We start from the raw sequence: 13,119 nt of genomic DNA, 5'->3' as shown, positions 1-13,119 counted from the left end.
TGTGCTTACCATCTAGTCGGCTAGGCAGCTAAGAGCAATGGCAACAGGCTGAGTTGAAGGGCTCAAGAGCTCTGTGACAAACACCTCATTGGATGGCATACCATTCCCTGGTACTTGAGGTTTTCATCAATAACTGTGGCTTCCAGTAGCAGCTTTATCAACATATATAGGAAAAACCTAGATTTAAAAAAAAAAAAGATGTCTGAGACAAAAAAAAACCCTATCATTACTATACTTACATGTGCCTCTTGAAGACTTTTACTGACTGCTTTTTATTCAATTTATATTTTAAAAAATAAAGTCTAAAATAACTCAACCGAAAATAAATGTAGACTGGATACTTATTTGGGTAGAGACATGTCTGCATTTTTTAAAAAATCATGATAGCTCGGTGGTGGTGGCACACACATTTATTCCCAGCACTTGGGAGGCAGAGGCAGGTGGATCCCTGTGAATTCAAGGCGAGCCTGGTCTACAAAGTGAGTTCAAAGTTCAAGATGGCCAGGGCTACTCAGAGAAACCCTGCCTCAAAAAAAAAAAAAAAAAAAAAAAAAAAAAGAAAAGAAAAGAAAAAGATCATGAGAAGTTTCTCCTACAATGTTGTTTTAAGACAAAATAAGACATTTAGAGAAACACACACAAAGTATCAACAAAAGACTTTCAGATCTTGATTGTTAGTGGGTTAGAAAATATTGCCACAATAATAAATATCGGCCAAATAATAAAGATTATTAGGCCATACTGGCAAACTAACCGCAACGACTCTTGCCTTGTTTTCTTAGAGTGTTCTCACTGCATTCAGAATTCTCCTGGGCCACGCTCTGACGCACGATGCCGTGGCTTGACCAGATCTTTCAAGTGGCTGCAGGACTCGGTACCCATGCCATCATTCTTAGTCCTGACCTGGCTGCTTGTGGATTACAGAGAGGTGCTCCATCATCCTCAGTAGGGAGCACTACCGTAGCATCATTCCTGCCTGCCGTCGCTGCCTTACATTCAACTATGGAAACCTGGGAACGCCTGCTGCGGTAGAAGCTCTATCGAGCATGATGATGGCGGCTCCTCTCAGGCTGAGTAATCAAGAATTGAGAAAGCAGAACTTGATGAACTAAGAAGAGGCTCTCAGCTGAGTTGTGTCGATAACACATGTGTTATATGTCCTAGGTCTCCAGCATAAATTATTCACAGTCTGTAGCTACAGCCAACTCACTCTATTGTAAAAGCTCATTTTCCCTCAGCTGAGATTTACACCAAATGGCTCCTTCCTGAGACTATCAGAGATGACAGAGTTGGAAGCTGATACCCTAGGCTGGCAATGCCAGTGTCGGCTGCAGGCAACAACTACAAGGCAAGGGAATTGACTCTGAAACTAGACGACAGCACAAGTCGGTCCATTGGCTCCACTTCGGATTTCAGATAAATGTCCAGTCTACGAGACCTTTGACACTTTAAAGAAAATGCATTCAAGTGTTTTAATTTTAATTAAAATATAGTTATATCATTTCCAATTTTCTTTTCTTCCCTTTAACCCTTCCCATATGCTACCCCAATCTCTCAAATTCCTGGCCTCTTTTTGTTATAGTTACACACACACACACACTATATATATATATATATATATATATATATATATATATATTCTGCTGAGTCCCATTATTTAGTTTTACTTGTATATGATTTCAGTGCTGACCACTTGGTATTTGACAAACAATTCAAAAGCTCATCACTGGAGAAAATTTTTTCTCCTACTACTCTTTGGGGAAGACTATTTCTCCTACTCTTTACCTTCTTTTTAAAATTTTTTAATTTTTATTTTTATTAATTTATTCAGATTACAAATCAATTGTTATCCCATTCTTCCCTTCCTCCCACTTTCACCCTATTCCCCTCCCCTAGGTCTATGACCAAGGGGGGCCTCCTCCCCAACTACATGGTCATAGGCTATCAAGTCTCATCTTGGTAACCTGCTTATTCTTTCTTTGAGTGCCATCAGGCCTCCCCACCAAGGGGAGGTGGTCAAGTATGGAGCACCAGAGTTCATGTCAAAGTCAGTCCCCACTCTCCACATAACTGTGGAGAATGTCCTGTCCATTGGCTACATCAGGGTTCAATGTTTACTATTGTATTGTCCTTGGTTAGTGCTGTGTTCCTCATGCAGGTGTAGGGCCCCCTGAGAGCTCCCACAACAGCATGCCTGGTGGTCCTGTCCTTGGTCAGATGTTGTTTACTCAGATACATTGCTGAGATACCTTAGGTATAGTTTTCCTATTATATCCAGAAGAAAAAAAAAATCTGACAGCAGGTTTCTTGGTCCTCTCTTACAATCTTCCTGCTCCCTCTTCTGGGATGTTCCCTAAGCCTCGGGGTCAGGAGTGTCTTAGTCAGGGCTTCTATTACCTCAATAAACAGCATAACCAAAAGCAAGTTATGGAGGAAGGCGTTTCTTTCATCTTATACTTCTAGGTAATAGTTCCTCATTGAGGGAAAGCAGGCTAGGAATTCAAGACAGGAAATAGGAAGAGGAACTGAAGGCAGATAATCTGCGTGAATGTAGTTTACTGGCTTGTTTCCCATGGCTTCTTCATCTTCCTTTTTTAATACAACTTAAGACCATCAGCTTAGAGTGGAACTGCTTCCTATGGGCTGGTCCCTCCTGCAATCAATTATTAAGGAAGAAAATTACCTACAAAACTGCCTATGGGCAATCTGTATGGAGGCATTTTTTTCAGCTGAGTTTCCTCTTCCTTAATAACTGTTGCTTGAATCAAATTAACAAAACAAACAAAGAAACAACCAAATACGCCTGAAAAAAAAAAAACAACCCAGCAAAACAACTAAGAAAAGTTGTGTTGTAATATATCAAATGGGATTAGGCACTCTATAGCCAGGTGTCCTGCACATTTTGACAAGTTACAGTTTTCTATAATGGTCCCCGTTTATTGCAAAGAGAATTGTCTTTGATGAGGACTGACAGCTATGCTTTCCTGTGGGTCTGAGAATAAGCATTTAGGATGCAGCTAAGAATTATCCTGGTTTAGCAGAGTGGTGCCTGTAGGTTCTTCTCCAGGATCCAAGAACTACCAGCCTAGGTGACTGGGGAGGATTCAAGTACGGAGCATGGTTTCCTTCCCACTGAAAAGGCCTCAAATCCAATCAGGCAATGGTTAGTGACTGACACGATACGAGTGTCACCATGGCACTTTACACTACCATGACACCATGCCATGTGGTTCATTGTTGTAGTTCAGTGGTGTCCCAGCTGGGTAGAATTACTGGCTGATGCCCTCCCTCTGCAGCTTGCATCTCACTTTCCGGTGCTATGGAGGCTAGTCCTCAAAAAAGAGGCTTTCGGGCCAGATCCAGCTCAGATGCTTTGAGTACTATGTCCCAAGTGCACAGTATCTTCAGCAGCAGGGACTTATCTTCTACTTCTGGAAGGCCATCAAAGATAACAGCTTTGGCCTATATTGTTTTGAGGGTCACTTGGACTTCCTTGGCCAACAATTTTTAATGGGGGCCATTTCATGCCTGGTATTGAGGATTTCATTAGATAGTCTTTAGCTCTTGTCAGCTCAAGTGGGAAAATTCACTTAAACTCTCTATGTGTATGCAAACACACACACACACACACACACACACACACACACACACACACACACACACTTACATGCATTATATGTAACTTTAGGTAAATAAGCGCCATATGGCATTTTCAAAAATTCTTATTGTGATTTGTCATTGCTTCTTTCCTCTCCTTCTGCATCGACTTTCTCCTTTCCCCTTTACAATAAAATCCCCCCCCACTTCCCCATTTCTCCCCTCAACACTTAATTTTGTTTCTTGTCTTCTCCAGAATTTAAATGATTGCACTCTTTTCCGTTATTTAAAGGCTAATAACATGAACACACACACACACACACACACACACACACACACACACACACACACACACACACACACACCAAGTCTATAACTGGTACTATCATTTTGTGTTTTAGAAACTCAAATACTTCACAGCTGATTTAATTCTTTTTGAGAAAATTTCCTAGAGCCCTGGGCATTACTACTCCCCAGAGGTTGGGAGGGAGAGAGACATCCTTCTTGACACAGATTGATTAGTATTCTTCCACAGGTGATCAAGGTAACCATCAAACATATGTCTCCCTGGAGCAGAAAATCACAAGCGAAACATAATTTTAGTCTCTAGTGAGGAGGCTTGCAGTATGTTTGTTTGTTCCTTCCTAGCTCTGCCTTAGCTCACAATTGTCTCAAGAGTCTCAGCATGCTCTTTCTATTGGTGAAAACTCCCTCCAGGCTTTGATGGGCACTGAATTCTACCATATACTCAGTAGTTGCTAGTAGGAATTTTAAAATAAGGATTATTAAATGTTCTTCAGTTTATACATATTAGTAGTTACATTTAAGAACACTGTCTACATTGTTTTGTGACAAAAAATTTTAAAATATCATAAATTAACTATTCTATTGCTTTTTTCCATATCCATGTTTTTATTGTCCTGACAATTTTGATCAACTTATTCAGTGAAGATGTCAATTACTTTTCAAAAAATTTCTAAGCATTCTCTCACACATCATGTAGAGACAGTAGTCTTGATATCTCTAGGCTTGGGTTTTTAATTTGAAATGTTGTGAAAGGGGACAGTATTCTCCTAAATTCTAAGAAGTCTGGGATTTAAAGACAGCAAGCTCTGTCATGCAGGTTAGCATCAACAATGCAAAGAACAGGGAAGAAGAGGTAGTTATTTGTCTCGTCCCATCTTTAGAAAAAAAAAATACTGGGTGAAGAGAAGAAGGAATGTAGACAGAGGAAGAAGTAGAGGATTTTCCTGTCTTGCCCGTGGCTTGCACGCTGATGGGAGGTACAGGCTCTCCTGTGACCCTGTCTATGGAGGGAGACTGCCTCCTCTGCAGCTTTGCTAATTTCCCTCCTGCTGCAATGGCACGACAGTGCAATGGGGCAGGGTCTGCAGGGAGGTGCCAAGGGCCTATCTGACCATCCAGTGCGTTCAACAAAGAGCAGAGATCCTCTGGGGGAAAGAAACCATTGTTAGTTTGCTCACAGCAGTGTGTATGCAGAGGTTCTATAAGAGAAGGGAACTAAGATGGCTTGAGATATCATGTCGACCTGATAGGCAGAGGCGGGAAAGGAGATCTGCGCATGTGTCAGAGGACTCATGGGACCAGGACCTTGACCCAGTAAAGCACCTGTTCGCATCTACATGCCCAGCACCCTCACAAAGCCGTGCGGAAACAGAGAACTCACTCCGGGAAGGAAGATTTGTCTGAGAAAATTCTTATGCAACTAAATTTACCTGGAATTGGCAAGAGTAGCTTTTTCACTCTCCTGAGCATAAAGGAGACTTAAAATAGAAATTAAGTTCCATTACAGAAAGTAAGTTTCATTCCTTACTCTTAGATTTGTGGCCTGTGAAAACGCATGACCATTACACAAATAGAAAATTTTCCATCTGAGCTGCTACAAAGGCAGTGCTTGATGATTTAGCATGATGGTTAACTAATCTTTTAAGTCAACTTGAACATGAACAGTCAAAGCAATAGAAGGAAAATTCTAGAAATCTTCTTGCCAATGTCCAGAGCCTTCTTCTAGTGAAGATTTCAATTCAATGTTGTGATGCGCTGCCTTCCTATTGAATGGTGAAGTTTGTGTCATTCATTAAGCTCTCATTCATTATGAAAATAGACCAGCAAATTATATTCTTTGTACGTGAATTCATTATGGAAGTAATTTACAAAATACATTAAGCTCTTTCATGATCTTTCCAAAGGAAAAGCCAAATAGTTTTAAACACATTGCAAGGTCATTATCAGTTAAGTCTTAGATTTTACTTTTCATTAGTTATTTTCTGAATTATGTGTTGCACACATATCTAAATTTGCTTATGTTTTTGCATGACACAAACTGCTTTTTATGTGTGCCTCAGAGAATCACATTTCAATGATGGTTTCATCAAGTTTAAAATGAAGATTAAATTACAGTTTTTAAAATACTGCACTAAAACGTCCTTTTCTTTTCTTCGCAGATTTGTATAAGCCGGCTTTGCTCCACAGAGACGGCAACGTGATCCTTCATCTTTTGAATTTTTCTACTAAATCATCATTTCAGACTCATGAGAGCAGGGGAAGCCAGACAAGCACGCTACACATTTAAAATAAGGTTGTTTGACCCTCTTTGGAATTGAAAACTCAGTTATGAACTTAAGCTAAAGTGGAAGTCAGAGCAGATTTCGTGTCTCCCTCAGCCCTGCACATTTACAATGCTGTTTCTTACCAGGAACATGCTGGTACATGTTTGTTTCCCAGGAAAAATAGAGCCCTATTCATTATTCATAGAGGTCCTCCTGCACAGTGGAGACATTCATTCTCCAATGGTTCTATGACTGGGGTGTTGTGAAGCCCTAAGATGTTATTTTTGGAAGATAGTCTGCCAATTAAAAGCAAACGGCACTGGATTGCTCAGTAATGTCTTCAACATTGATTGCCTGTGACTGGGAGTGAGCAGGAGGGAAACCAAAAGCACACTGCCTCCTGTCGCTCTGCTGCCCTGTGCAAGTAGATCCTTAGTAGATGGAACTTCTAACCTGAAAGCTCAAGCATTCCTCACCCTGCTGGCCCCCCACCCCCCGGAAATGTCCCAGGTAAGTTGAAAAACACTAGATCCAGTCTCTTACAAACATTTCATCATTTCTTCCTGAGATGTAATAAAATGTGAGAAGCTACATAGAAACAAGTGTTAGGAATGACTTCCTGGAGGTGAAGTCAGGACATGAAGACAAACAGAACCACATTCTTCAAGGGAAAGACAACGTTTTACATGAAACTAAATTTGGACTCCAAGTTTGAGGCTTATAACGCATGGAAGGAAAACTGGGCATCTTGGTTGATACCCATAATCCTGGCACTTCAGAGATTGAGGGCAGGGGGAATAGAAGTTCAAAATCATTCTGAACTATATGGAGGTGTGGGACCAATCTGGGAAAATCAAGAAGCTGTTTATAAATTAATTAATTAATTAATAAGCAATCAAGCAAGCAACCTCAGGGAGGTTGAGGGAGAAGAATCAATTGTGAGCTTGAGGTCAATCTGGGCTATATAAGGATACCCTGTTTTAAACAACAACAACAACAACAACAGCAACAACAACAACAACAGCAACAACGGCAGGTGGAGGATGCTGTATATATAGATATTTTCTGTAAAGTAAGTGCCATTAAATTTGTCTAGATTTTACCTTTCCAATTAAAGGTACAGATCTGGGTCACTGTGATTTTCTTAATGAAAGTTCTAAAAATATTGGTATTTAGTACTTGTTGGTCTGGCCACAAGCCTGCTACTGACTAATGCCCTATAGACTACTGGCTAATATATTCATAGAATGGATAAGAAGTTTTGTTCCACGTGAAAGAGGGGAGTGCATCTGTGAACATTTTAAGGACCCTAAGAAGTAATAAGGAACATTATTTTCACATGTCTTTATAGTTTAAAATGTTTTATTTTTGAGGGAGAGAGAGAGAGACAGAGAGAGAGAGAGAGAGAGAGAGAGAGAGAGAGAGAGAGACAGAGAGAGAGAGAGAGACAGAGAGAGAGAGAGAGAGAGACAGAGAGAGAGAGAGAGACAGAGAGAGAGAGAGAGAGAGAGACAGAGAGAGAGAGAGAGACAGAGAGAGAGAGAGAGAGACAGAGAGAGAGAGAGAGAGAGAGAGAGAGAGAGAGAGAGACAGAGAGAGAGAGAGAGACAGAGAGAGAGAGAGAGAGAGAGACAGAGAGAGAGAGAGAGACAGAGAGAGAGAGAGAGAGAGAGAGAGAGAGAGAGAGACAGAGAGAGAGAGAGAGACAGAGAGAGAGAGAGAGAGAGAGAGAGACAGAGAGAGAGAGAGAGACAGAGAGAGAGAGAGAGAGAGAGAGAGAGGAGAGAGAGAGAGAGAGACAGAGAGAGAGAGAGAGAGAGAGAGAGAGAGAGAGAGAGAGAGAGAGAGAGAATGGAATATGTACACATGTGGGTGCAGTGCCCCCTCAGGGCAGAAGGTGTAGGGTCTCCTGGAGCTGGAGTCATTGTTGTGAGCTGAGCACTGTGACACTGGGGATGAACTTGGGTCCCCTGCATGAAGGTCCCCCTTTTTGTACTCCTGATGCCCATGTATTTCCTCTCCAATCATGAAGGTAAATGTTCAGAATTTGGAAGTTAACCTGAATCATAACTATTTTGAAGAGTTTTCCCTCACAACTTCCCTGAGCGATAACATTCAGTATGAAAGGGTCAGTTAGCATCTTTAGGAATCACCCTGAGCAACTTGACAGCTGTCCCTGTCACAGACGGAGTTGACGTGTCAGGGAAGTTGCTGGTTCATTGTCTTGGGTCCATGAAGGCCTCCGGCTCTCTTGGCAGTGTTGGTGCACTAATGCCTTAGCAGCTGGTTTCTTCCACACCACCTTTCTGTCCTTAGGATCAACAACAGCCATTTGTGTGGTCTCTTAGATGTGTGCGATCGGAGCCAATGAATAGAGAACAGTTAACTGTCTGCTTGGGCTCAGGACCATTTCCCCTAAGCCCTTCCATTAAGTTCCACAGAAAAGAAACTTTCAGTTTATGGTACAGGAACACTCAGCAAAGAAGTTTTATTGGCTCATATTTACAAGTACATGTAGCAAAATCCATTTAAAAATTTCACTGGGTTTCTTGGTAATTTACAAAAGATTTGACGACTTTAATCATTGTATTCTGAGGTTATAAGCCAAATTAAAATTGAAGACAACTACTTTGGTTAGTATAGAATGTTTGAATCATTTTGTATCATTAAACTATTTCTGTATAAGTTGTACTATTATAAACAGCAATGTTTATTCCTATTGGTATTATAAAAGTTTTATATTTATTTTCTTTAGAGTACTAAAAGAATTCAAGAGCTGTTATAATTTATTATTCTAAATAACATTTTATTTTCATCATTTTCTTACATAAAAATATAAGAGGCAGGTGGATTGCTGTGAGTCTGAGGACAGCCTGGTCTAAAAAGTGAGGCCAGGACAGCCAGGGCTACACAGAGAAACCATGTCTCAAAAAACCCAAAGCCAAAAACCAAAACCCAAAACAAACAAAAAATTAAGTTGGAAAAGAAACTTGGTCAAAACATTACAAATGCAACATAGTCTCTCTTTTTTTTAAAGTTCCATAGAAAATAACTAAAAGATTATAGGCCAGTTTATAAAAAATAATTAATAACAGTAATATTCTTGGTAACCTGCTGTCCTTCCTCTGAGTGCCACCAGGTCTCCCCCTCCAGGGGAAATGTTCAAAAGTGAGGCACCAGAGTATGTGAGAAAGTAAAATTATGTCTGTAAGTCATTCTTTGTTGTTGTTTTCTCAAAAATTGCATCTTTAACATGCTTACTTAGTGTTGTGGTAATGACAGGTTACTAACCTAAGGGCCTCTAATGTCTGATAAGTGACTTTTATAAGAAGGAAATGTCTCCATTGAGGGAGGTCAGTGGCATGTGAAGCAGTCACCTTTACTGAATGTCACTGTCCCAGGCAGACAATCTGAGGGCTGCGCAAAGCTGCACTCATCTCCCTCAAAGTCAGGACTGAGGCATGACTGCCTAGGTGCATGGTTCCTGTAATCTAGATACATCAGGTGGATGCGCAGCCACAGGGCTGTCTGTCTTTCACAGCTCTCATAAGCGAATGTGTAATGGGCTGCAGAGAAAGAAGTCTGCAGTGAGATTTTCATTTGTGTCAATCTTACATTTACATAGCTGACTTGGAAACATGCAACAACTTTTAAATGATAGTAGTCTTAAAGGAGCCTATTAATACTGTGAGAAGCCAAATACAAGTGAAACTTTTTCTGGTGCTCAGTGGTGGTAGAAAAGGAAGCATCACTTTGGCCAAGATTGTTCCAAGGCATACAGTGGCAGTAACAGCATTTTTTGAGAGTAAATATTTTGTTATTTAATATTTAAGTGTACTTAATAACATAAGACACACGTCTAAGTATGAAAATCACTTATGAACCAAAATAGAGTAGATATTTCGGTCATTAATAAATATGCAAAATTGGAAGTAGCATTTTATCATTGTAATGCCTGAACATATTTTATGTTTAAACCTTCTAGATGAGTTATATATTTCAAGGAAATATAGGTGGGTGCTTATTAATATATGAAATGATCTCACTGTCTCTGTTTCTGGTATATATTAAATGATTGCAGCCATTTCAGTGTTCTTGGCAAAAATGGACTTAGAGGACCCCATGATCCCCTTCTCTAAAGCTGAGTAGCTGAGGCTTCAGACTTCGGGGACAAGAAGCCTCTGTTGTCCTGGGGTCACCATCCTCCCATTGGATGCAGACAACCCTCTGGGTCCAGGCTACACTGAAGATAATATTTTAATTGGAGTCTGCCAGCGTTAGACACACACTTCACATTCCAAAACTGTTCATTGAACTCTTAGTGTTTGCTAGGTCATAATTTACCAAAGAAAAAGGAAATAGATTTTTTTTTTTACTCTTTCTGTTTATTGTTTATCTATACTCACCTTTTCTTTCTTGGCAGCTCAGCAACCTTCCATTATCCGGGCATTTGGCAGGGTTGCTCTTGCATTGTTGATAGCATTTTCATTACAAAACTTGCTTTTCAAGATGCGGGTTAACCAAGCAAGTTTGATTTGTGTCAAGCTACAATGTGGAATAGACACTCAAAATTCATTCTTTTTAAAAAATAAGATTTCATTTTAACTTATTTGTCCATGTTGATATAAAACACAGAAAAATAGAAGCTAAAATGTAACCCGTTTCTCATGCATGAAATAATAAGACTAAGCAAAAATATTTGTAAGTTTGTATTTGTGGCATTTTTTTTTGTTTTGAACCATCATTTTTAAATGTATTTTTTAATTTTTTTCAGTATATAATACAATTTCATTGAGTCTTAAAAGTTACAAGAAAAATAACATGGGCCAAGGTTATTATTTTATACAGAAAAATGTGAACAGCTGTTTGTTTATATGTGATATAATGATAAGAATTTGTTTTGCTTTGGAAAATGTATCAAGTATACTCATTAAAATATAACATTCATTTCAAAACTATATTTTTTTCTTATTAAAAAATTGAGTTTCCTGTAGAAAACATGGGTAGAAAAAATTTAAACTACTCTACTACAGAGATGAGACTGCATTTTAGATCATTGGGTATCCATGCTAGTCTTCCCAAAGGTCTAGAAGCTTCTTGTGGAATAATGACAGAAACCCAGTCTGTCCATTTGACCTCTGTACCTGATGTTTCCTTCTTTCTGGTCATTTTACATAGAATTCCTTGTGGCCTGGCACACACCTACAGATGACATTAATGCTTCTCTGAGGTTCCTGTCAGGCTCTTAATCATCTACCCAGTACCACTGGCTGATGCACACGGCAATTTGTGCCACGCTGGAAACTCTCCTGACTTGGATCCCACAATGCTACCTCCAGGTTGTTTCCTTGAGATACATCTCGCCTTCAATTTTCTTTGTTTGTCTCTTGCCTTCTTCAGTGTCTCCTGTTTGGACTGTGGATTGGTGCCTGTGCTTCTGTTGTTTTCATTTGAAAAAGCAGAAAAACCAAATGGTAGTATATATACATACACTGCAGGGTACTTATTGATTATGTCATAAGAGGTTTGGAGCTGGCCTGGTGACTCAAATAGGAAATCGGGAACCTTGAGCATTTCCACACTTCTTCTCTGGTATCCTCTTAGCAACGGTTTGTCTCCTATTCACAATCACAATACAACTATCTAGCTCTAGGAAGTCCAGAGGCTGAGGTGAAAAGACCCTTCTGTTTTAAAAACAAGACTTCCTTTGTTATAATACATGTATTAGGGCTACTAAAACTGTAACCAAAAGCATCTTGGGGAGGAAGGCGCTTATTTCACCCACACCTTCATATAACAGCTCATCATTGAAAGCATTTGGGGAAGGACTCTGGAGACAAGAGCTGATTCGGAGGCCAAGGAGCGGGTACTGCTCTTTTGCCTTGCTCAGCCTGCTTTCTTACGATATCCATGGCCACTAATTAAGGGCATGCAGTGGAAGCTCTTGAAGAGCGGCAACAAGGTAGGAGAGGGGGCTCAGAGAGAAATGAGGGTGGAGATCAGACCTGGGAAAAGCAGGGGCAGGGGGACAGGGGGCCTGCGGAGAGAGGAAGAGACGATGGGCAGGGGCATCTCTGTGACAAGCTGGGGACCTACGACAGCGCAGGCTTCCGGAAGGACATGGGTGACCCTAGATGAGACTCCTAGTAGCAAGGGTCATGGAGACTGACGAGTATATCCTCTAATTAGACAGGACTCCTAGTGGAGAGAGGGGAGCACCACCCCACCCTCAAAAACTTCCACCCAAAATTTACTCTGACTACAAGATGTGCAAGGATGAAGATGAGGCAGAGGTTAAGGGAACGTCCAACCACCTGAGACCTACTCTACGAGAGAAAGCCAGCCTGATACTGCTAATGACACTCTGCTATGCTTGCAGATGAGAGCCCACCATAGCTGTCCTCTGAGAAGCTCCACCCAGCAGTGGATTGAAACAGATGCTGAGACTCACAGCCAAACATTGGGCAAAGCTTAGGGATTCTTGTGTACAAGTCTGGGGAAAGGTAGAAGAAGCTGGAGGTGGCAGATGCTCTACAGGAAGACCAACAGAGCCAACTAACCAGGGCCAAGAGGGGCTTGCAGAGACTGAAGCACCAACCAAGGGCCATGCATAGACTCTAGTCCCCTACACAGATGTAGCTGATGGGCAGCTCAGGCTTCCTGTGGGTCCTCTAGTACAGGGAACAGTGGCCGTCTCTGACATGGAGTCTGTTCCCTACATTTTTTGTCACTTACTCAGCTGCCTCACCATGCCACAGAGGAAGAGGATGTATTTAGTCCTGATCCCACTTGATGTGCTTGGGAGGGTTGGTGGTGGTGGTGTCCCCTTTTCTGAGGAGTCAGGGAGAGGGAGGAGGTGGGACTAGGAAGACAGGAAGAAGGGGGCTATGATGGGGTTGTAAAATAAATAAATAAATAAATAAATAAATAAATAAATAAATATGTAAAAGTG

The sequence above is a fragment of the Acomys minous genome (assembly GCF_964271855.1).
Source record: "Acomys minous genome assembly, chromosome: 18".
Classification (NCBI taxonomy): domain Eukaryota; kingdom Metazoa; phylum Chordata; class Mammalia; order Rodentia; family Muridae; genus Acomys; species Acomys minous.
Note: the sequence above shows the minus strand (reverse complement) of the source record.